Genomic DNA, 25,353 nt, shown 5'->3' with positions numbered 1-25,353 from the left:
AATTACCTAAGAGCTCCATGACAAGTTTGCATGTCTCATTGTCTGCCCAAGAATTAAAATTCCCCAAGGTAAACAACTGAGGAAAGTTATGAATTAGATCAACAAGGACATCTAAAATATCTTGCAGAAAACTTCTGTGGTGTTGTGGTGGATGGTACTAAAGAAAACATTTGAAAATTCAATACTGTCCCTAAGGCATATTCCTTTCCCACCCAAGGACATACTCAAAGTTCCTCTTCCTAGGCTTGTGGATACCATTATAATCTGGAGGGACTCAAGTCTTAAGATATAATGCAGGATAAACATCCAGACCTCTCTCAGTAATGTATGCCAAACTGACCTCACAATGCAAGTCAAATATAATAACTAATTTGTTTCTGACTGACCTTGCCTTACACAAAACAGCCTAAACAAGCTATTAGAAGAGGGCATTGTGCCTACTAGATGGAGGCACTGTCACAAGACAGGGTGAGCCCTGATCCCTGTGGTATTTTACCGTCAGTCAGTGCTGACTAATCCTAGTGTTGAAATGACCAGTCCAGTCAGGATGAGCAAGAAAGAAACCATTTTTGATTTTGGACCTATGGCTGCTCAGAATTGCAAGTCTTCTACAATGGAATCAATACATTCACTGACAAAAAAGGAGAAGGGATGACAGAAAGTCTTTGGAATAGGAGAAACCCATCATAAAAAGTAAGCTAACAAGTCCAGCCAAGGAGCAGATAAATACACTATAATAATTATTAATTAAAAATAAATTATTGAACTAAAACAAATGGCAATCTAAAATTTGTAAACTATAAGAAAATTAAAACAAAATAGAATAATATAGATGTTTAAAATGATTTCTGCAACCAATAAAGGAAAAAAGGCTGTACAGATTAATAATGTAGATGAGCATAAATAAATTAATCAGTAGTAGTCATAATAATTAGCAAACCAGGCAGATACTGTCCTCAGGCAGCATCAAAGCTTTAAGCAGCAGGGAATCAGAAGATAACAATGACATACGTGATAAGTAAGGGCATGGCACCCAGGTCTATAGAAGCCATCGTGCCACTTTATTCAGCACTTATCAAAGCCATCATTGACATACCTCTCAACTGTACAGATTTTTGCAGAATGTCCAGATTTTGGTCTAATATTTTTGGTCCATTTTTCATAAAATTCTGGTTTTCTGGCAAATTAGTGGAAAATCATTAAAGATTAAAGTTAGAAAATAATGATAAGCATTTGAGTTTCAGACTTCATATTCTTCAGAAAAATTCATGCTAATGCAAAACCTGTTATTCTATCAATTTTCTATGTTTGCAAGATCAATATTTTAAAATTGTCCATATTTTTGGGCTTTTGACCCAATTTTATTTATGACTTTGTCCAGATTTCTTTCACTAAGAGGTTGAGGGGTTTGATCATTGAGTATAATGCCCCCTTTGGTATGGTATGTATCTGACTAGACATACACAACAGTTTGAATGCCCACAGAGGTTCATTACCAGGAGAATCCAGGGTATAAACACATTACCCTATACAGATCACCTTAAAACCCTATCTCTATACTCTGTCTCCTACATGTTACTGAGAGGCGATCTATGGGTGTCATACAAGACATCCTTGTATTCAGCTCTGATGGACCTTTTGAACAGCTGCAAAATGAACAGCATTAGAACCATTAGATACAAGGTTTTAAATTTTGTTTGTGACATACATAAGACATGTTGGTGAGACAGATATGTGTCTCATACACTGCCCATGCTCTGGAACAGGTTCCCCACCCATTTGAAGCAGAGTCCACCCCACTCTGCTCAGCAATGTATCACCTGGCTTTGTTATGCTCTCCACCTTATCCCATTCCCACCCACCCCACCTATAATTATTTACATAGTTGGACACTAAAACCATTTTGTTACCTCCTCCAATCCAAACCTAATAACTTCAGCCAGTAACACCCAACAACCTCAACCTCTACAGAACATGCCTACAAAATGACTACATAGAGGATTATGAGTAGTTTGCTGATGCTAATCATATTATTATGTGTTTGAGTTATGGATGCCAAGGAATTCAACTCGAGAGCAAAGAGGGGAAGATTGGCATCCATGTCAAGAGCACATAATATTAGGTTAGCATCAGCTAACTGCTAATAATTCTTTGTAGTGCATAGAGCTTTACCTGCTCCACGTACTATGTCACAGTAAAAACAAAACAAAAAAGAGCTGTAAAACACAGTGAGCGCTTTCAGAAAAATAGCATAACACTGTCCCTTATGCTTACACTCACCTTCTATGCCTCTCTACTTTCTAGATTTTTGCTGAATGTCCATCTTTTTGTCGCATAGATTGGGGGTGTTCCTCATGAAGTCCATGGTTTTCAGAAAAATTGACTGAAGACAATAAATAATGGCATACATTTAGGTTTCAGATTTCATATCCTTCAGTAAATCAGGCAAGCACACATCCGGTTATCCTAGTAACTTTCTAGGTCCAGAACAAGAAGTCAGGAATGTGTTATCAATGGACAGCAGGCAGAAACAAATCTTTAATTTTGATGGTCATTTGTACAGGTAGATTTTACTGCCTAGTATAGGACCTGACCTTAACAACTTTAACAGGGCGTGCGTAACATTTGTTAAGGTTGGGTCTCACGCCATGCTAGTGCTTAACTGATTTGTCTTTTTCCAAATATCAGAGCATAATTGGCATGCTCCATGCACTACATTGAGATTAACCACAACCCTGTCCCTACTACTTATCTTATTGAATTTGACCGTATAATTCACAGACCACATTCCAGTCTTACCAACATTCAGAACTAAATGCCCACACACACACACACACACACACACACACACACACACACACACACACACACACACACACACACACACACACACACACACACACACACACACACACACAGAATCTCAGATCACAATAGCTGTATACCCAGTTTATAGGAATCACATCAAACTTTTAACCTACATCTCAAGAAAACAATATGTTGTACAAATCTGCCTGTTCCACAATACCAAAATACCAGTGCACAAACTTAGCTACATTCTATATAAACTATATTGTCTAGCACAAAACTAGCTTTTGTCTGTTTCATAGACTTCATACACCCCAAATAATAACTGAGAATGCGCCATTAAAATAGCAAACTTAAATCCCTGAAAGACAAACTATAAATGAGCACAAATTGAAGCTTGGACCTGTTGTCATATGTCATGTAATCTCACCTTCACTGAAACTTGGACTAAAGATGACTTCTGCCCATCTAATTTCATACAAGACAACTCTAGCATTATGTAGAACAATTGACATGGAAATAGGATAGGGATGTTGCTATGTTTCTCCTTCACATTTGTAAACTATTCCACAGCAACATCCAAAGATGATAAAAATCCTGTTTGGATTGTCAGTCAAATTACTGTAGGTAATCAACTCAATCTCTTTATTAGGGTGGTTTACCTATCCCCCCTTCCATTAGGATTATACAAACAAACAAACAAACAAACAAACAAACAAACAAACAAACAAACAAACAAACCTTTCTGAGCATGTTCCCAGCAAAAACATGATGAAAACATGTATCATTCTTAGTGACTTTAATTGTAATGCATTGGAGCCAGACACAGCCAGATCATAGTCATATGGGGGCCCTAGGTAGGGTAATAGATCAGCCACCTCCACACCAGTCCCCCTATCAGCACACCCCCAGCAATTCTAGTTTCACATTACTTGGCTATTTCTCCCCAGTTGCCATAAACACTGTTCAAACTTGTCAGTGTGCATACTGTTTTCTTCTTTACTTCTACAATGATTACAGATATTTAAAATTTTATTGCACAGACACTGATAGTCATTTGTTAAGCAACACAATAGTCTCACAACGAAAACAGACTTAGCATGAACAGGAAGCTTCTCTGCCCTTGAAACTCAAATTTATCGAAATACATTGAAACCCACATTGCAAGAAAATGCATTTGGACAGTGGAGAATTAAGTTTTTCTTCGGTCTGTTTTCAAACCATAGGCTCTGTCGCTGAGAGTCTCTCTCTAACATAGATGATCAGGGGTAGTGCGTTTAGATGCTTTATTACATAGAAACACATCAGGATGGAAAGCAGCATCATAAAATATAAACAAACTGATTAACAGATAGACCTTACATACATCCATGCTTACATCAAAACAGCTTACTACAAAATGGCAGTCAGGCTCACATATGCTCAGTATTTATACACATGTGCAAGCCCTTGGATAGCTTCTTAAAGGTGCATACACACACATATTGATCTACATCCTCCCTCTTAAAAAAATTGCCCTTAGTAAAAAACAACATTGGAGTTAGACATGCATTATTATAGACAATAGAAATAAACACAATGTTCATATCCAGGTTGCCATGTATCTATAACGTGGTCTGGAGATACAACCAGATCTGGTAACATAACAATTTGGACGGGGTTTAGCAACAGGGAGAGTCTTTGGTGAACAACTTGTATCAGGAACTTCTGGATTCATCACATGAATGGGAATATTCTCTGGAATTGGAGCACTGGACAAATCATTCTGGGATAAAGAGTCTTTCTAACAGGCTATGTGCTGTAAACTGATACACAAACAAAACCAATAATACACAATGGAAGAGCAAAACATCTCACAGGCAAACACAAACTGTTTATTTTTAGTGCTTTCGTCTGCTGTTAGCTTGACTTCATCAGAAAATATGCCCAGCTAGGTCATTTCCTTTATATACAAAATGATCACATGATTTCTTTATTTAATTAAACAATTAAGAACTTGTTTTAAAATTTTAAAACCCAATACCAAATACATCATATTAGCAGCAGAGGCACATAATTCTAACAAACAACATTAGTGCATCCTAAATTATAAAAAATAGTGAAAAATACTAAAAACTCATATTAAAAAACATTTACTTGTTAGCATTCATATGTGAAAATCTGCTTTCAGTTTAAGATAACTGGAAAGACTAACAGTCTCGTTAAGCCCTGGGGGGAATTAGCATTACATTTTAGCTGTCACATTAATTCTCGATACTCCAAAAAAGTATCCAGAGGACCCCCCCCCCGCTATTATTCCTCATCTGTTCAACAGCACTGCATTTAAATTGATGCCCTGGATTAGCTTTAATATGTTTAAATAGGGCATTATAAAGATTATTGTTACTAATGTCATATAGATGCTGATAAACTCGCCTATTCAAACTATTAATAGTTTTCCCTATATAAAAACTCTGGCACTGTTGACAAATTGCTATATAGATAGTGCTTTTAGTGTGGCAGTCAAACCTTTACTTTAAAACCACCCAACCAAACTCCTTGATAAACAAGGACTCTTTTTCCAACATATAGGGGCACTGATTACAGTGTCCACATTTCACCATCCCCCCCTTAGTCCTTCTTGTATTGTCAGTCTCTAATAAATGTTTAATGGATTTGTCCTTCTTATATACTACAACAGGACGGTCACCTAATTTATTTTTAAATTGCTGCTCAATGTCAAATAGCATCCAGTTCAGGTTTAATATTTCTTTAATTTTTCCATAAATAGGACTAAAAGTAAGTGCCACAGAATACGAAAAAGGGGGTTTACTAACATCCATCATATTGTCACTATTGGAATTAAATGCACCACCTAATATAGGAAGAAAAACCCCTTCATCTCTCTTATTTATAACTTCCTGAAAAATAGGCTCTATAAATGATAGAGGATAACATCTTGCCAATAGCATACCTTTCAACGTGGCAATTTCCTTGAGAAACAAATCTTTCTCACTGACCATTCTAGCCAACCTAACTCCCTGTCCCTTTATCAACAATCTTTTTTGATAAACTGGGTGGGCACTAGAGAAGTGTAATAAAGTATTGGAGTAGATTGGCTTCCTGTAAAGTGTAGAAATAAATCTACAATTTACGATGTCCTTAATGACAGTAATATCCAAATAATGAATAACATTGTCATTAATATTAATGGTAAACTGTAAAAAAGATGTACTCCCATTCAAATAATCAAAAAACTCATACAATGATTCTTGAGTTCTTTTCCATAGGATGAGAATATCATCCAAAAAATGACCATAGAAAATACACTGGTCATGCAATTCTGAAATAAAAACTTTGGAAATTTCCCATTCCGCTAGGTCAATATTAGAAAATAGGGGCGCACATAAGGGCCCCATGGCTACCCCTATTTTTTATTTGAAATAATGTCCTTTGAAATATATAAAATTGTTACTTAGGATCATTTCCATGACTGTCTGAAACATCAAAATTCTAGTATGTGTAAACCCAGAATATTTACAAAGGAAATCATAAAACATATTAAGTCCCTCGTCATGTGGGATGACCGTGAACAAGTCACGAACATCAATAGTTGCAAAAACCACTTGTTCACTATACATATCTTGTATTTTTTTCAGACAGTCCCATGAATCCTGTAATATATACAGAAATTGCTTTAGTATTCCCTTAAGGTTTAAATCAATAAATTTAGCCATAGAGAATGTTTTTGATGCTTTTGTGTCAACTATGGGTCTTGGGGGGGGGGATCAATTATAGACTTATGTATCTTTGGTATTCCAAAGATCGTGGGAACTCGTGGATTAGTCTGTTCCAAATAATTCAACTCACCTAGTATTATTTGATTGTCTATAGGTCCAATAATATTATATCTATATGCCTATAAGCTATATTGAGTTGATTAATAGATATTTCCTCATAAGTTTCACTATACAGATGTTGAAGCATCTTCTGAACATACACCTCTTGATCCATGGCTACCAAGCCTCCCCCTTATCCAGTTTCATCAGCCTAACTCTTTTGTTTCGTACTACTTCTAATAATAAATTATGTTCTTCTTTGGTAAGGTTGTTAACAAGTATTACATCATTCATAAATATTTGTCTAATCTGTGAAATACATAATCATTTGTACATCTGCAAGATGGGATGAAGGGGAGGATTAAAAATACTTGATTTTTTACACAGTTCAAGAGGTCCAAACTGTATATTGTTATCAAAATATAACCTAAGATTGAGTTTCCTAACAAAAATTTTAAATTCTAATAAGCAATTAACTAGTCTTGGTTTCCTCACTGGGACAAAATTCAACCCCCTCTGAAAAAGTTCCACCCATTCAGTGGTAATAATGGCAGAACTCAGATTATAAATCTTAAAGTCACCTTTAACATTGCTAACAATAATATCATTGTAGTCCGCATCTAAATGATCATTAGCTATCTCCTCATAGCTCCTCTCGTTCCCCTGCCCCACTGGGCTCTCCCTGTCTGTACATGAAATTCGTACCAGTCCGTGGGGTCTAATCTCTCTGTACTGCTCAGGTGGTTTGAATAAAAATGTCTCCCTCCTTGTTCCCTCTGGTTCCGAAGGTGCTCTGACCTTCTCAAAGGTTCCCCCAAAAGGGGCTCCTTTTCCTTATTAGAACAACCTGGTTCCTCATCAGCAATAAAGTCATCAGTCTCATACACCACATTTTCATCAAACTCATTACTATTACCCCTATTAAAGTTTCTGGGCAAAGGATAAGCAACACCTCTCTCATACTCTGCGCTATCCCTGTTCAGTTTTTTCACTTTTTTAGCCTTAATCACAGAGATAGCTTTATCTACATTAATGAAACAGCTCTATATTCATTACATTTCATAGCAAAGCATAAGTCAGAGGTAATCCTATTGTTCATGACATCAATTTGCACTTTTAACAAATCATTTTTTCTCTTATTGTCTCTTACCAACAAGTCGAGCAGTTCACAACCATGTTTATTGAACATGGTAACCAAGTCCTTGTATAATACAGTTCCTTGCTCTAGACCAGTGGGAAACTTCCATACATGGAGTCCTTTGGGTATTTGTTCCCTACGAAGACACTCTCTCTGGTAACTATTCTCGACCTGTAACTTCTGAAACTTAAGAACTTCTTGTTCAAAGTTATATATTTGTTGATTTAAATGTTTCCAATTCTACCTAAGCTCTACAATCTACAGATTTCACAATGTATGATCTCATCCCTGGGCATATATTCTTTATGACTCCAATCTGATCATAACCTTTGGACATCTGCATCCTTACCACTTTTCCTTCTCTTAATGGCTTGAGTGGTTTGCTGGTCTTATCATAGTAAGACTTCTGGGTTAAACGCTTCTGCAACAGGTTGGTTTTCACAGACCTATTGTTCTTGACACATGGAACCAATAACTGACTACTGATTGGTAACGTGATTCTGGTTTGTCTCAACAGAAGTCTCTGGGCAGGTGAACCAAGATATTTATCACATCACGATTGTCTCATTTTGACTTCTCTAGTAACTGTTTTGCACTTTGAACTGCACGTTCTGGCAAACAATTTGACTACGGATACTCTGAGCTACTCATGACATGAGTAAAGTCCCACTCTTCGACAAATCTTTTAAACTGTTGGCTTGTAAACTGTGTGCCATTGTCAGAAGTTAACTTTGTGTGGACTACCATGGACTGCTAAATGATGCTTTATCTTATTAATGACAATACTGGATGCTAGGTTAGGAAGTAGGTCAATCTTGAACGAGTTGCAATAAGAGTCTACTAACACCAAGTAATGCTGACCATTCCACTCGAAAATGTTGGTAGCTACTGTCGACCAAGGTAGTTCTGGAATCTGGTGTAGCTGAAGTGGTTCCTTCTGTTGATATGGCTTAGTACTATTACACATGGAACAAGATGAAAGTACTCTCTCAATATCTTGAGACATAGAAGGCCAAAATTCTAGGCCTGTCTTGGCTTTTGGTAGAGTCTGATCCTGGGTGCCCATGATGCAAGATAGTAATGTACTCTTGTTGCAAGGACTGTGGAACAATAACTTTTGGACCTTTCATAATGATCTAATAAACAAGGATATAGGGAATCTCCAAACTCTGGATCCCACACAGTTTGGTTTTGTGAAGGGTAAATCATGTCTGCTCAACCTGGTTGACTTCTTTGAGTCGGTCACCAGAGCTGTGGATGAAGGCAAGGTGGTTCATATAGCCTACCTTGATGTGGCCCAGGCCTTTGATTCCATTTCCCACTCAGGAATCATAGAAAAACTCACTAAGCTAGGCATCTACCCCTATATCAGTAGGTAGGTTGCAAACTGGCTCACAGATAGAACCCACAGTGTGAAAGTAGCTCACTCCAAGTCAGACTGCTGACCAGTCATGAGTCGAGTCCCACAGGGTTCAGTCCTGGGTCCTCTCCTGTTTGGTATCTACTTGTCTAAAGTCCAGGCCAACATGAATGGACTCTGGCTGCCAAAATTTGCAGATGATTACAAGTTGGGTGCCATAATTAACTCCCCAAGTGATGTTGACATCGTACAGAAAAGCCTCACTTAGACCAACGACTGGTGTCAGAAGCATGGCCTTAAGCTCAATACCAAAAAATGTTTCGTCATCCCCTTTGGGAAAACTCCCGGCTCCCATGAATTACCACATCAGTGGTAGTCCACTGAACATAGAAGGCATTATAAAAGATCTGGGAACACAGGTTGACAGCAACCTCGCTTTTGACCACCACATTGCCACTGTGGTCAGAAAATCCTTCTATGTGGCACATCTCATTACTAAGGGTTTTGCATCCAGGAAGAAAGACGTCATTGTCTCCCTCTACTCTTCCCTCATTAGGCCAGTCATCGAGTACAATGCTCCATTTGGCATGTACCTCACTAGACATCTGCAACAACTGGAGAGGCCGCAAAAGTACCTCACAAAGAGGATCCTAGGCCTTAAACACTTGTCCTATATGGACAGACTCAAAAAACTCCAACTACTCCCTGTCTCATATCACCTACTTAGAGGTGATTCTGCTTGACCTACAAAGCCATGCCTAACCCACCTCTATTAGAAATGCTACAAATAAATAAATCCCTCCACACTACATGCTCTGGATACCTTGACCTCATTACCACAATTAACAGAACAAGCTGGAGGGACAGGTTCATAACCCAGAGACTGCCCATGCTATGGAATAGACTTCCCTATACATGTCAAGCAGAGCACCTCACTGGCCTTCTTCAACAGAAATCTTGATGAGTGAATGGGAAATAGTAAATTCACCCCGGGGATCACTCCAGTGACTCTACTCAACAGAGGCACTGGAAACTAAGGTCGGGTGGCATGATGCCAGGGTAATCTTATGGGCTTGGCTTGTAAAGGCTCCAGGGCCATTAGCCTAGTGCACACCTTTATCAGACAAAATCTCATCTCTGTATGGAAAATAAAGATGCACATCTTTAGGTAAACTGGATTGCTTTGATGACCATCCTTGTTGAATAAAGTGGTTTAGCCTCTGTAAAACTGGATCTGCGGCTGTGTGATCACTGATCTTTTAGCTCTTCAAGATATCTGGAAGAAAAATTTCTCACTTCCATGACTTCAAAAAAAAGGTTCTCATTCTCATGCTGTTCAGTGATGTTTCTTGGTGATCTGGATAATGCATCAGTAAGATAAAGATGTTTGTCTTTCTTGTAGACAAGATTGCAATCTCAAAATCATACATTGCAATCTGGCTGGAGCTGTATGCATAGGCTTTCTCAAGATAGTGACTAGAGGTTGGTGGTCTCTTTCGATCTGGATAGGTCTACCATAAACATGATCATGGAACTCTGAACATGCAAACACAATTGCCAAAAGCTCTTTCTCAATCTGAGCATACTGCATTCAGTTTGAGTAAGAGATCTGGATGCATAGGCAACAGGCTGACCATCTTGTAGAATGACTGCACCAAGTCCAAATTTTGAAGCATCACATGAAAGAGTAACTGGTTTGTGAACATCATAATATCTGAGAGTTGGTGGACTAGCAATTCTCTGTTTCAGGACATCAAATGCTCTCTGGTGTTGCTCTAACCAAGACCATGATACATCTTTACACATCACCTATCTGAGTGGTGCTGATAGGTGGCTCAAGTCTGGAATGAACTTGCCTAGATAGTTAACCATGCCAAGAAAACATTGCAGGGCTTGAACATTGTCTGGAGCTGGCATCTTGAGAATTGTTGTTTGCTTGAAAGAGTCTGGTCATAGGCCTGAACTGGTAAATAAATGACCAACATAAGTGACTCCTCATAGCCTGACTTTGCATTTCTGTAGATTCAGCTTAAGATCCACTTGACATGCTCTTTCCAGAACTTTTCTGAGGTTTCTGTCATGCTCAGCTTCACCATTACCTCCTACTAGTATGTCGTCTACTATAATAGCACAAGGATACCCAGAAAAAAATTGCTCCATTGCACGTTGAAAGACCTCACTCACAGAATTTATCCAAAATGGCATTCTCAAAAATCTGTACCTTCCAGAGAGAGTACTGAATGTAGTTAGCAATGAGGATTTCTTGTCAAGTTGAATTTGCCAAAATGAATGTCTTTGAATCTAAGACAGAAAGAACAGTGGCATTTAGGTTCATAGGTTCATAGGTTAGTACTAGGCTAACTGCCCTTGTGAGCCATTTTAAGCCTAGCCAGTTATCCCCTGTGAGATTCAAACCCTGTACCTTGTGTTTGTAAGGCAAACACCTTAACCATTAGGCCACCCTCCCAACCCCCACAGCAGAGCTCCAACTTCTTTGACTGTACATATTGGATGATAAGGTCTTTTTAGTGCTTTGTTCAAATCTCATGGATCAATACATATTCTGATGTCATCTGAGCTTTTCTTATGAGCTGCGACGATGGAAGATACCCTTCGGTTGGTTCGACTACTGAACAAATCACACCTTGTTGCACCATTTTATCTAACTCAGCTTTGACTCTGTCCTGCATGGCTATTGGAACTCTTTGAGTTGGCCTAATAACTGGATTGACATCTGGGTCTAACTTCATGGAGTACATAAATGGAAGTTTGCCTAGTTTGCCTTTGAAAAGATCAGCATGGTTAGAAAAAATATACTGGGTGAAATTAGAGTAGTGGTCTTTTAAGCTAACATGATGGACTTCCTTATTAAATGAAAGCAGTCCCATTTCAAACTGTCTCTGAGCCCTAATAATGACTGGACGTGCCTCTTGACCACATAAAATAACAAGTTGTAACATCTCCCAGGAGAGTAACATAAAAGAACTACTGACCCTTCAGTGTGAATTTCTTCACTACCATAAGCAACAAGCTTCGCACACTTTGCCATATCATGCCTTTCCCCATGACACACTCTAGCAAATGTTTCTGCTGACATAACATTACACTTGGAACCTGTATCAACTTTGATCTCTGTGGGTATTCCTTGTATCTGAATAGTACAAAATACTTCATTCTTTGCCCTTATATCTACTGCATTGACTGTTTTATAAAACACTGACACACCATCAACATAAGGAGTAGGGTTGCAGCTTTCTAATTGATCAACTCGATTCTTAAAATGTTCACTTTTAATGAAAAAATGTGGGCCTTTTAATTTATAAAACCTCTTGAAATTATTCTACTTATTGCATTTGTGGCACTGCTGACCAAAAGCTAAACATTTTTCTCTTTTAGATTCATGATTTTTACCACAATTATGATAGCTGGCAATGAAACTGGATGGGGGCCCATGCTTTGAGTTTGCTGACTCACTCTTATAATTCACCAAGACTTCATGAACTCTGAAGTTTGCTGGAAAGCTCTGGGGTTTACCAGTGGGTGCTGCAGGGGCTACAGTTGCTGCCATGTGCTTGGGCCTTTTTCTTTCAACCACATGCTGCATACTATCAACATGAGCTCTAGAAGTTACTGGAAGCATGCATCTCTCATTTGTAAGCATATTTGTGTGCTTTTCTGTGAGCTCATATATCTGACAAATCTCAATAGTCTTATTCAAAGTTAAACCACTGTCATGAAGCAAAATCTTTCTCACAGCATCATCTTTGATATCACACACAAGTCTGTCTTTTATCAACTCATCCCTTAAATCACCAAATCTGCATGTTTTAGCCTTATTTTTCAAATCAGTTATATATGCTGCAAAAGTTTCACCAGGTTGTTGATCCCTTGTATCAAATAAGTGCCTTTCCATTGTAACATTTGTTTGGGGGGTTACATGTTTCTCTAAATTTGTTTTAAGCACTCTGCATCCTCCCTTGACTCAGCTGGTACAACAATATGATGGTTTGCCCCCTCTCCTGCAAAGACAGCAGGTGCATGCACAAATGAACGTTCCCTTTCAGTGGCTTCTGACCCAGCTAAATTAAACAGAATAAATGCCTTTGTACAGTCATCTTTATCAAAAAAATGCAGAAAATGTCACACTCTTGCTCAAACACTCTTCAGTTCTCTGCAATATTATTATCAAACAAGAGTGCACTGGGTTTATGAAATCCATCTGCCATGCCCACAAAGTATGCACAATCACACTGAAAAATATGGCCCTTGTAATTATGTACATTCAAACTGTTCTGTGTGTTTGTAATAACATTCAAATGCACAATAAACTCTTCGAAATACTGTACTTTGTGAAATATACTTTGTAATGGCTGTATCTTGCGAATAACTTTACTGTAATACTGCACAAAAATGCAAACACTTTATACACTTCTGATAACTTGGATATCTTTAATTAATACGAAAAAATGTACTTAGTGAAAATGTGGTCATTTCCTCTTATTTTATTCATTTTATGCAATTCAGACTTCATTTCAAACATTTTCCATAGTAATTTGAATATTTTATCAATATTGCACATAGTTTATTTGAATATTGTTTAGATCGTTCCGTATGCCTTGTTTCATATTTTGGGAATAAGAAATTCTCTGAGTAAGTTTTAATATCTGAGATTAATTTCTGACTTGTTTTATTTATTATATGTGTTGTAGGGATGATCTACTCCTCTATATTCCACCAATACAAATTGAGTGCCTCTCGGACTCAAATTGAAGAAGCTGGAGCTCTTTCTGTCAATAAGTCATTTTGGCCATGCTTCCTTTGACACTGTGCCCTTTTAGATATGCCTCTTCAGACATCATGTCCTTTTAGACATGCCACTTCTGACACCATGATACTTGTCCCTCTCTAACATAGATGACAAGTAGGCAGGGTAGTTTGTTTAGTTTTAATGCATAAAAATACATCAGGATGGATAACAGCATCATAAAATAGAAACAAACAGATTAACAGATATGGTCTATATTAGACTATTGAATATTTAAAAGTTCGAACACCATATGTTTGAACTCTTAAATATTCAAAAAAAAAAAAAAAAACCCCTACCTGAAACGTGTCGATCATATGACGTTTGAACATGTAAATGTTCGATAATGTAATATAGACCAAAAAGATAGACCTTACATACATACATGCTTACATTTCAACAGCTGACTACAAAATGGCAGCCAGGCTTGCATGTGCTCAGTATTTATACACTTGTGCAAGCCCTTGGATAGCTTCCTAAAGGTACATACACACAAATTGATCGACAGGCCCCATGTACACATTTTTTGGATCATGCATACAAGCATGTGTTCTTTGATGCACCATCCTGATTGTATTAAATTGTATTCCTTATATAATACAGCATCCCTTGTTACAGTATGTTTTAATTTTGTTGGTTTAAACATTTTACCATTAAGCAATGAATCAAAACGTATGAACCAATAATGAAAAAACTACCCATTACAGAACATTTCAAGCACAAAAGGTCAAAATTCTGTCATTAAAATCCACCAATGTCAGTCAATATACACAATCTCTGCAAAAGTAAAAGTCATCTGCATAATTCCACATTAAAGAGATCTATAACTAGTGAAGTGGTTTCTGCTGGCAAACAACTTTACATTTCAGTGTTTCATGTACAATTTAGTGCCTGCTGCCCTTGAAAAACGAACTACCCATATTTCATTTAAAAAAAAATTGGTAAGCTGGTAATATTGCAATAGGGAATGGCTGTCAAACCAGCAACAGGTTCATAGTTACTAGGCATCTCGTCCAAAGGAGGACACACTCAGGAGTACAGCACCTCCACTCAAAAGGGGGCACTGCAATATCAGCACTCCATCTACATGCTGTGGGAGTAGAACCCACAGTGTGCTGCACCAAAGGTAAGTATGCTACTTGTTGGGCTACTAACATTGCTTTTAAAGTTTATAGCACAAACTCTGATTATGGCCATCTGTTAAATAAATAGTTACACATTGGAAATAAACTTAGCATGAGCAGCAATAAATTTCCCTTCTCTTGAAACACAACATTACTTGAAAATGCACAGAAAGTCAACATTCCTTGAAAATGGACAGAAACTCAACAGTCTTTGAAAATGCAGTGGAACTCAACATTGTTTGAAAATCCACAGAAATTCAACATTCTTTAAAAATGCAGTGATACTCATCAGTCCTTGAATTGCACTTGCTGATGACAGTGTGGCAGTTGGTGTACAGGATTCAGACTGTAAGGTGGTGTATTCAAGGTATAGAGTTTGAGCCTGAATGAGTTAACCAACCTGCAATCCCTAACTGGGGCATTTCACACATACAACCCCCCCTCTGTATTTCACCAAATAACCTGTTCTCCTCATTCATCTGGAACAGCAAATCCTCATCTCTTAAAAATTGCTTACTCCATTCCATTGTTTAAATGTGCATACATGGTACTAAAGATGCTACTATGTGCACTCTGCATGTGTCCTTAAAGAAGAAATGTAACACAAGCAAAGTATTCTTAAAGAAGGAATGTAAGTTTTGTGACAACCCCTGGGCAGTAGGCCCCCTTCCCTGGCTAGTGGGCCCCCCAAGCCAGTGTCCATAGGTGACTTCCTAGGCCAACTAGTGTTAGATCCAGCTCTAGGGCCAGACCTTCAAAACTTAAGAAAATGAGGCATATGATGAGATTTGAACAACTTGTAATACAACCTACAAGACCAAACCCACAAACCAGCAACCATACTGCTGTTAACCTTATAATAAAAAATATATCCATTCTCCCAAACTCAGTTAGTTATCACTGCCCTGTTATCCCAGAATGATCATTAAAAACAAAGAAAACTGACAAAAGCACAGTATCAGGCAGCCCTTTCTCACAAAACAAAATCTATTCTAAAGTCTTATCTGAGCAATATAGATCGGATACCCTTGTACTACCAAAGTAATCCAATTTCTGCACTTTTCTGTTTTATCAATACTTTATTAAATATCCAGGAAACCTTATTTTCCTTAAGATGTGACTGACTTAGAAGACAAAAATGTCCTTGTCTAACAGATAATCTCAAACAAATGATGAAAGAAAGAGACAAGGTCTGGAAGGCCTGAAAACAAAATCCTTCAAGTCAAAATCTCCATCAACAGCTCTTAGGCTCTGCACCTATGGCAAAGGCAATACACCATCTCAGCAAAACCTAAAATGTTCTAGTCAAAAATGAGACATCTCTCAAAAATCATTCCTGACTCTACAAATCATACCTATTATAAAAACACCAAAGAACAAGTTTATGAACTACTATTTTACATCTATTAACGTCATCATCAGATCATTTTCTCCTCAGATACAAGATACATATAAAAATACTCCTCAGCTCTATCACTTTGCCTCATATGCCATAGCTCCTAGCCAAATGAAATCCCTAAATAAAACAGGCGCCACATCCTGTGGATTACATCCTACTTTATTAAACTTTGAGCTGAAAAAATTCTAAAACACTTTATTCATACATTTAACTTACCCCTAACTACAGGTTTTGCTGCCCCTCCATTCAAACATTCAACCATTATTCCCCTCCAAAAAGTCCATCTGCCCACACAGCTCAAGGATTTCAGATCAATCTCTAATCTTTGCCCATTAACTAAAACCTTTGAAAAATAAATACATCATCAGATGTTTAAACACATAAAACAGCCTAGTTTGTGACCAATTATATGATTTAAAAAACTCATTCAGTGTTCTTACTGCTCTACTCTCATCCACTCATACATATACAGTAGTATATATGATGGCTTCACTGATGCAGGCATATTTGAAGGTATGACTATGCCTTTAAAATAGTTAAATATGATCTCATTTTCAATAAATTGTTCAAAAACTAGTTGCAGGATAGAGCCTTTTAAATCTACTCCAGTGATTTACTGTCTGAAAAGGGTGAACTCAACACTGGAGTGAAACAAGATACCATGCTAGACCATCTGTTATTTTCTCTCTTTATCAATGATATCACGCAGATTCTGCCCAACCTCAAAATAACTATGTAGGCACAAAGGGACACATTGCTAAGGATACAAGGCCTAAACAATCTATTCTACATAAATCAACACAAAGCTCTTGTCACTATACTTGTTGTCCTATAGACTGCTAAGACGTGACCAGTGTCTTGCATGCAAGGCATTCTGTGACTCAGTACTAATAGACCTACTGCACATCAGCAAGCCAAATGGCATCAGAAATACTCAGTCTAGAGATCTAAATCTCTACTGCAACAACAACAGAATGGTTCTGAGGGACAGTTATATTTCACAGAGGATTCCACTGTTCTGAAACAGAGCCCCCATCTACATAAAACTAACCTCATCCTGTTGATATTTAAGTACAGCATGGATCTATGGATGGGAAAAAGAAAACACCCCATGACTGCCCCCTGTACTACTAATGGATAGAAGCAGCATCTAAATGTTTTATCCCCTGCTTGGGTCTCATCAAATTATCGATATTATGATGGTAGTTATTCTCATTAGGGGCAACATAGAATTATTGACCATGGGATGGATAAGGCCAATTAAACACTGAATGTGATATTTTAATTCAAGCACCAAGAGGGAAATTGGCTAGACTTAAAATGGCCTACAAGGGCCGCTAACCTAGTACTTATGTATGAACCTATGAAGCCATACAGTTACTTTGTTGGATGACACTACTGAAATTTTCTGGACGAGTATGGAGATCACACACATACTTGTATTATATTTGTGACTATATTTATTTTTCTCAGAGAGACCACTGCTTGATAACTAAATGTATACACATTCTTATAGACCTCAGGAAAGTTAAGTTTGTTTTTAGAGTTCTGAGAATAAGAAAGCTGAAAAGCCTTTGATACAGCCAGCGCCATCTGGGCTTTATCACTTTTTTTCAAGCAAAAAAGGGAAGGTTGCCTCTAGAGTAAGACTGCTGTCATAAATTTGAGAGCTAGTTATAAACTCAGAAGAAGGTGAAATCATTGTATACACGCTTTTAGTCACTGTGCAAAATGTTTGATATTGAGAAAAATTGGGTAATAGTTCTCTGCTGTCTGTGAGATGGAATTTACTTGCACATCTGTTTAGTTTTTACCTGGATAATTATTATTACTAAAATGAATTAATATGACGTTATATCAACATTACCTAGTATTGAGGTGATCTTTTTACAGAATGAATCAGAAACCCTATTACTTTCTAGCTTCTTACAGTTCATCCAGTGACATTGGTATCACTAACAATACTTTTTGTCATCATAGACGGAGAGCCTCTGGAGGTTAGTGAAATATCGTCCTAGTAGAATAACGCTGTTATGAATACCAGGGAGATTGTCAATGTCTTTGTAGGTTCTTCAAAGATGTACAGGATTTCTACTTGTGATGATAAACTGAAGCTCTTATATATAATTATTGTTAATCTTCTAAGTTTTAGAAAAACCTCTGCACTGAGGAAGTAGAATGACATATTTGCGTTTATAGTTCCAGTACTGAGATGACAAGCTGTGTTAGAACTGGGCAGTGTTATTTTTCTTCCTGTAATCACCTTTAAGCCTTCTTCTTTTTTTTTTAGCAGAGATATTAAATGATTATCTGAATTTGTAAGCTGGACATGTGGACTTTATTGGAACATCTTAACATGCAGCAGGACAATACATATCTTATAGAAATCAGGTGTGGTACATTGTAATGTTCCCGTTTAGAAATGTTCTGTGGGGCTATTGGCCAAAAATGTAATGTTTTCTTCACACCAATTTATCTGGTTTGCTCAATTGACTGAAACTGTTATACATTTTTGGGAAACAGAGGCACCTGTAAGTATGAAATCATTTATGTAACTATGATAATAATATTTATTAGCCTGTATGTTTTAATGTGCACATTACTGTATTTTAACTGTTAAATGAAGGTAAGTCTATCTCAAATCAGGATTTAAGATACATTACAAAATGTTAATAATAAGACCAATAACATAAGTATCACCCTCTACTCATCAGCATAAAAGAGTTTCATGTGCAATGGGACCATCCTTATAAAGTAATGAGTGCAAACTCATTCCATCAAACAATTATCTAGATGATCTTTTTTTATAAAAAAATTAAAAAAGCCATTTATGGGTGCAGTATGCCCTCCATACCTCCTTACATGTAAAATCATACGCCAGGTCATATAATATCAGGGGAAAGGGCAAAACACCACTGACTATGAAATATGGCAGTGTTAGTTATGAATCATAATGGCTCTGCACACAATAATTCATTAGTTTTCCAAATAATTGATCATTTCTGTGGGAAATCTTTATTTTGCTACATGGTATATCATTATCTTGATGTCAAAATTACACTAAATCTACTAATTTTCCAAAGAATAATATTCTGTTTTGTTTATTTTGCAGATTTACCCAAAACATATTTTCAAAAATCACTGAAATATAGCAATTTTTGTATTCAAAATTGGAAGTTATTGTCAAGTTATTTCTAAGTATGCTGGCATAAAGAATAATTGCACCCTATAATTAAAATTTTATCTAGCATAATTGTTGAAAGAAGCGTAGTACATTTTAATGGGATGAAATTATGCCTTTCAGTATTTCTCATTTCCTGGGTGGAAGGTTCAATGAGCTTACTAAATTTACTGTGCAATACTTATTTATACAAGCTTACTGAGACAAAAGGTACCTTCCTGAATCAATGACCTTGCACCCTCTGAAACGTAATGTTTACATGTTTTTTGTTTTGTTTTCTTTTTTTCTTTATTAGCAAGAATTATCTACTTTAAGTACACATTGGATAAAATCCAGTGTTGGACAATTATATCAAAGTATTTCTTCATTGGTCTGCCTCAAATATTCTTTACCACAGCAGTACACCCCAAATCCTTCCTGTCCATACTTTCTTTTACAAAACATGTTCTTCATGTGGTTTATGGGCTTGCTGATGCTGTGCATTGAGACACTGTGGTATTACTTTGCAGTGAAGTTAATACATCTGGACAGTAAAATACTTCACACAATAATATTCCCCTTTCCTAGTAAAATGACAAGCAGACCACAATCTGATGCTTAAGAATATGAAAATTTTGCTGTGTGGTTTATATTTTGTTTCTCCACATCTGTTGTAAGTTGTGTTACCTGATGAAATGTAATGCTTTGGAACTATGTGGGGGTTCAATATTAAACACGCAATTCAATTTCTTCAAATGTAGCTACATAAACTGGGTCAGGCACTAATTAAAGAACTAAGAAAATAGCATGGAGAATTTTTGAAAAATATACAAACTGGGTAAAGTTCCATTTGAATTTCACAGATACTGTTGCATTTTGTATTTCATTGTACTGAATAATGTTGGCCTCGATGAAGAATTGCTGATATGTATATAAGGCCATAGTTGTGCCAAGGCACTAGATATATAGGGTGTTTTTTTTAATTTATATTGCTGAAGCAAGAAATAAAAGGGAAACAGCTTCTGAGAAATGATTATGTTACTGAAGATGTTCTGAAAGCATCATAGTCATGCTGAAAAGTTTAATAACTTGCTTGACTGTGCATAGAAATGCATTATGTTAGTTCAAAAACAAACCTGGAAAATGTTATTATATAAATATTATACAATGACTGATCATTAACATTCAAAAACAAGCACGCTAGTTGGTCAGCCCAACCAGCGTGCCCGTTGTAAACCAAGTATATACCAATGGAAAAAGCCTGGTCACCCAGATTTTTTTCCACTAATATATGCTATTAAACATTTACTTTTCTTATATTTAAAAAAAAAATAAACTTACAAAAAATGGAGACTTAAAGCAAACAAGAGAGGTGGGACAGAGACAAATACAAGGATAATCAGGGACATTATACAAAACTAGAAAAGCATACCTGATTATCCTGATATTTTCTCTCTCACATCACTCCTGTTCATTTGAAATCTCCAGATTTCATCATTTTTTGGATTTTATTTTCCCTTTTTTAACTACCTCAAGTGAGCAGTGATGGTAAAGGAAGAGCAACATTCATCACCATAGTACCTGAGCAAGAAAAGGAAGTAGTGACATGGAGTCCTGGGACAACCAACCACCCATCCACCCCTGTAAACTAGAACAGTAAAAACTATGTTATAAGCTTTGCGAGTCAATGGTTGGATTTATGTATACTGCTAGTGCTACCCTCCCCCAGCATAAAGGTCTCCTCCAGTGTTATGTTTTCAGTGTGAAGGTATTCATATTTGCTTGCCGGTAATCCCAAATGAAATTTCAATCTTCCTTTACACAGCACTGATGTAATGTGTAATCATGGGGAATGAAATTCCCATACGCATGTGCAGTACATCAAGAAAGCCCCAGAATAGGGGAAAAACATGTAAAAGCAGCATTGCGCTGTTATACAAAGGCATTACTTAAGAAAAGTCAGTAACTTTTTTCTTAAATAATGTCGTTGTATAATAGCGATAGCCAACAAGGTCTTCCAGCAAAATTGACTGACTTTACACTGGGTTTCAAGTCAAAATATATATTGTAGCCACCCATCCCTCCAAGAACCATAGGTAACTACAGCAGTCTTTTGTCATAAAATCAATTAAAGACTAATTAACATTAAGAAGGATTTCACATCTATCTATGAAATGACTGATTATTTGCATTTGACCTCTTTCACAATTCTAGGATCAAAGACTTGATCTAGTTTTATTATTCTCTTGTCAATCGCATGCAGTGAATTACTTCTTTCCAGTAAAACTATATTACTTTCAAGTAGAATGAAGTTACAGGCAATAATTAAATGGACATGTGTTTTAACAGTCACTGCATTTTTCAAAAGAACAAGATTACAGGTTCCATTCATATTTTATTTCTACATATTACATGAATGAGCAAACACAAATGGAATTATATCATTGCAGGACATCTCATTTGTCCAGTTTCGTAGTGTAGGCTTCTTTTACATATTTTATAAAGCTTGAATATAACTTTCAAATGAATTACTGCATGAATGAAAGTAAAAAGAAGCAAAATACAGACATTACATTTTAGTCAGTTTTTACTAGCCTGGTATCACTGACCTATATTGGGTTTCCTAGAGTAATTATTTCAAAGCAATACTTTTTTTTTTCATTTTCCTTTGACTTCATTTTCTCTTAACTATTCCTACCCCCGTTATAAATGACTTCATGCTTGCTTATGATAAGATAAAATAAGTAGCTGAAACAGTATTTATTCTGTTGGTAGCCAATGTCAATACACTTTGTAACAAGCCACATCTGAACCATTATCTCTGTTTCATGACTGATGATCTTACATTTGAAGCTTCATTTGTTTTGCTGTATTTTCTTTTATTCCATGTTTTCTCTGGCTGTGGGCTTTCTCACCATCTTTTTTTTCCCTTCACTTGTCAGGATCCACCACACCACTGATTTTATAACATGTAAGTAGATATGGGTTGTATTGCTTCCTTATATCATACCCATTCCTGTCCCCGTATGGCTATAACTTTTGCTTTAAGATAAACATACTAAACAAATTATATCTTCATCTGAATTCTTATAAAAGTTCTGAACATTGTATTATTTTGTTACATTGCAAATACAAATATTGTATCTGAGGATATCTAACTACCTTAGCACATAGTTCAGACTTTTGAATAGGTATATCTGTCTTCTCTTTCTTAAGGAAGTGAACGCATTTGGTTGCATAACTCCATTATTGCTAAACTGTGCAAAATGATCTACTGCAGTGCATACTGTGTTACCTGAATATGCAACAGAGGGAGAGATAATCTCTGATCTGCAAGTGAGAAACCACTGGGGACAAGTGAACATGACCGACTAACACTGTGGTTCACAACCAACTAAACTATGAAGTATTGCCAAGCAAAATGAGGCTTCTGGGCTTTAGGGCAGAAGGGATTTAAAAAAATGGGATAGTGCATACATACACACATGACAGTGGGCCAGATTCCAAAAGAAAGTTGCAGACAGCACAGCATGCTGAAAGAAGAGGTCAATGCATCAGAACTGGAAGCGGTTTCATAATGTATGCTAAAACAAGACCAAGTATTTATTTATTCAGTGTAAGATAATTATGGACTCTGTGCACACCTGCCAGATTCCAAAACAAAATGGGTGTGCTAAATGCAACTGAAATGAGACAAGTACTTTGTCAACAATTTTCTGAAAGCACTTGGCAGAGGACATATGTGCTTTATCTTAACACCACTATATTCCACATATTCTTAAGTAATTGTGTGGAATCCACAAACCTTATTTTAAAAAAATGCTACTGGCATGCAATGCACTACAGCAGGCTAGGGTGCAACAAACCATACATGGGGATAATCTGAAAATGATCCTTGTAGGCAGCCAGTAAGGTGCCAAGCCAGGCTACAGTTAAACCAGCTCTCTGACCTGGAACTTATATATAGATACAGATTAGAAAGAAAGTTGGTGCAGGCTGTGTGCAGGACCCATGTACCCCACTTGTATATTCACACTCTGTAGGGTAACCCATACCAAAAGAAACAAAAGTGTGCCTGAGTCTAGCTATATTGGTCTCTGGGACATTTTAGCAGCAAATGGGAGATGCTGTAAGAGTGTCCTAGACAGCTGCAAGTCATATCCTGTCACATTTCCTGGCAGCAATGTGCACAAAGGTGGATGAATATATGCACTTCCTGACAACACCCATGGAGGGCAAAAATGCCATGCAACAGTTCTATGCCATAGCCAACCTCCCCATTTCCTCATTGTAATAGACTGCACTCACTTCCCAATTAAAATCTCAGCTGTACTGATGCTAAACAGTATATTAAGGAAAAGGGCTGGCCATCACTCAGTTGTCAGGTGGTGTGTTCCACAGACATCCTCATTTCTAATATCATGGCAACATACCCTGGTAGTGTGCATAATGCTGCAATATGGAGGAAAAGCAATCTGAGGGCTGCTTTTCAACAAGATGACTACTGCTTGGGGAGTACAGGAATACAACTGTGATATAATCAGAATCTAGACCTGTCAACAGTAAGCATGAGGACTAAATATGCATTTTCTCCTTCCTACAAACAGGCGATGTTGGTTATAGGTTCATAGGTTCATAGGTAGGTACTAGGCTATCGGCCCTGGGGCCTATACAAGCCTAGCCAAAAAGAAACCCTGGCTTTTGCCACCCAAGAAAATTATTTTCCTGTGCCACTGTCGAGAAGAGCCACAGAGGTGATCCCCGGGGTGAATTTCCTATTTCCTATCCAATCATCAAGATTTTTCTTGAAGAGTGCTAATGAGGAGCTTTGTTTGATATAGATAGGTAGTTTATTCCAGAGTATGGGAAGTCTCTGGGACAGGAATCTATCCCTCCGGCATGTTTTGTTTATTGTGGTGACAAGGTTTAGGTCCCTAGAGCATGTAGCTCGGAGGGATTGGGATTTCTTTAAGTGGAGCATGTCCAACAGCTCTGGGTTTGACATAGCTTTGTATGTTAGGCAGAGATCACCTCTGAGTAGGCGATATGCGACAGAGTAAAGCTGGAGTTTTTGAGACGGTCTGCATAGGGCATCTGTTTGAGGCTCATAATCCTCTTTGTGAGGTATTTCTGTGGCCTTTCCAGTTGTTGTAGATGTCTTGTGAGGTACATACCAAAAGGGGCGTTGTACTCTATAATGGATCTAATGAGTAGAGGGGACCAATGACCTCTTTTTTTCTGGATGAGAAACCTTTTGTGATGAGGTGTGCCACGTAAAAGGATTTCCTGACTACTGTGGTGAATGGCGATGTGATTATCAAAGGAGTGACTACTGTCCACCTGTGACCCAAGGTCTCTTATCACACTTTTGGTGTTAAGTATACTACCGCCTATGTTGTAGTTCATGGGTACAGAGTTTTTACCAAAGGGGATGACAATGCACTTTTTAGCATTGAGCTTCAGGCCATGACTTTGCCACCAGGCATCTGTCTCAGTTAGACCCTTTTGTAGGATGTCCACATCATTAGGAGTTTTGATTATGCCTCCTAGTTTGCAGTCATCTGTGAACTTCATTAGCCAAAGACCTTCTGTGTTAGCCTGTACTTCAGAGAAGTAGATACCAAACAGGAGAGGACCCAGGACTGAACCCTGTGGTACTCCACTTGTCACTGGTCTGAAGTCAGATTTGGAGTCTGCTACTTTCACAGTGTGGGTTCTGTCATTGAGCCAGTTGGCAACCCA

Source organism: Protopterus annectens, chromosome 5.part0 (genome assembly GCF_019279795.1).
Source record: "Protopterus annectens isolate FY-2018-M chromosome 5.part0, PAN1.0, whole genome shotgun sequence".
NCBI lineage: Eukaryota > Metazoa > Chordata > Ceratodontiformes > Protopteridae > Protopterus > Protopterus annectens.
Note: the sequence above shows the minus strand (reverse complement) of the source record.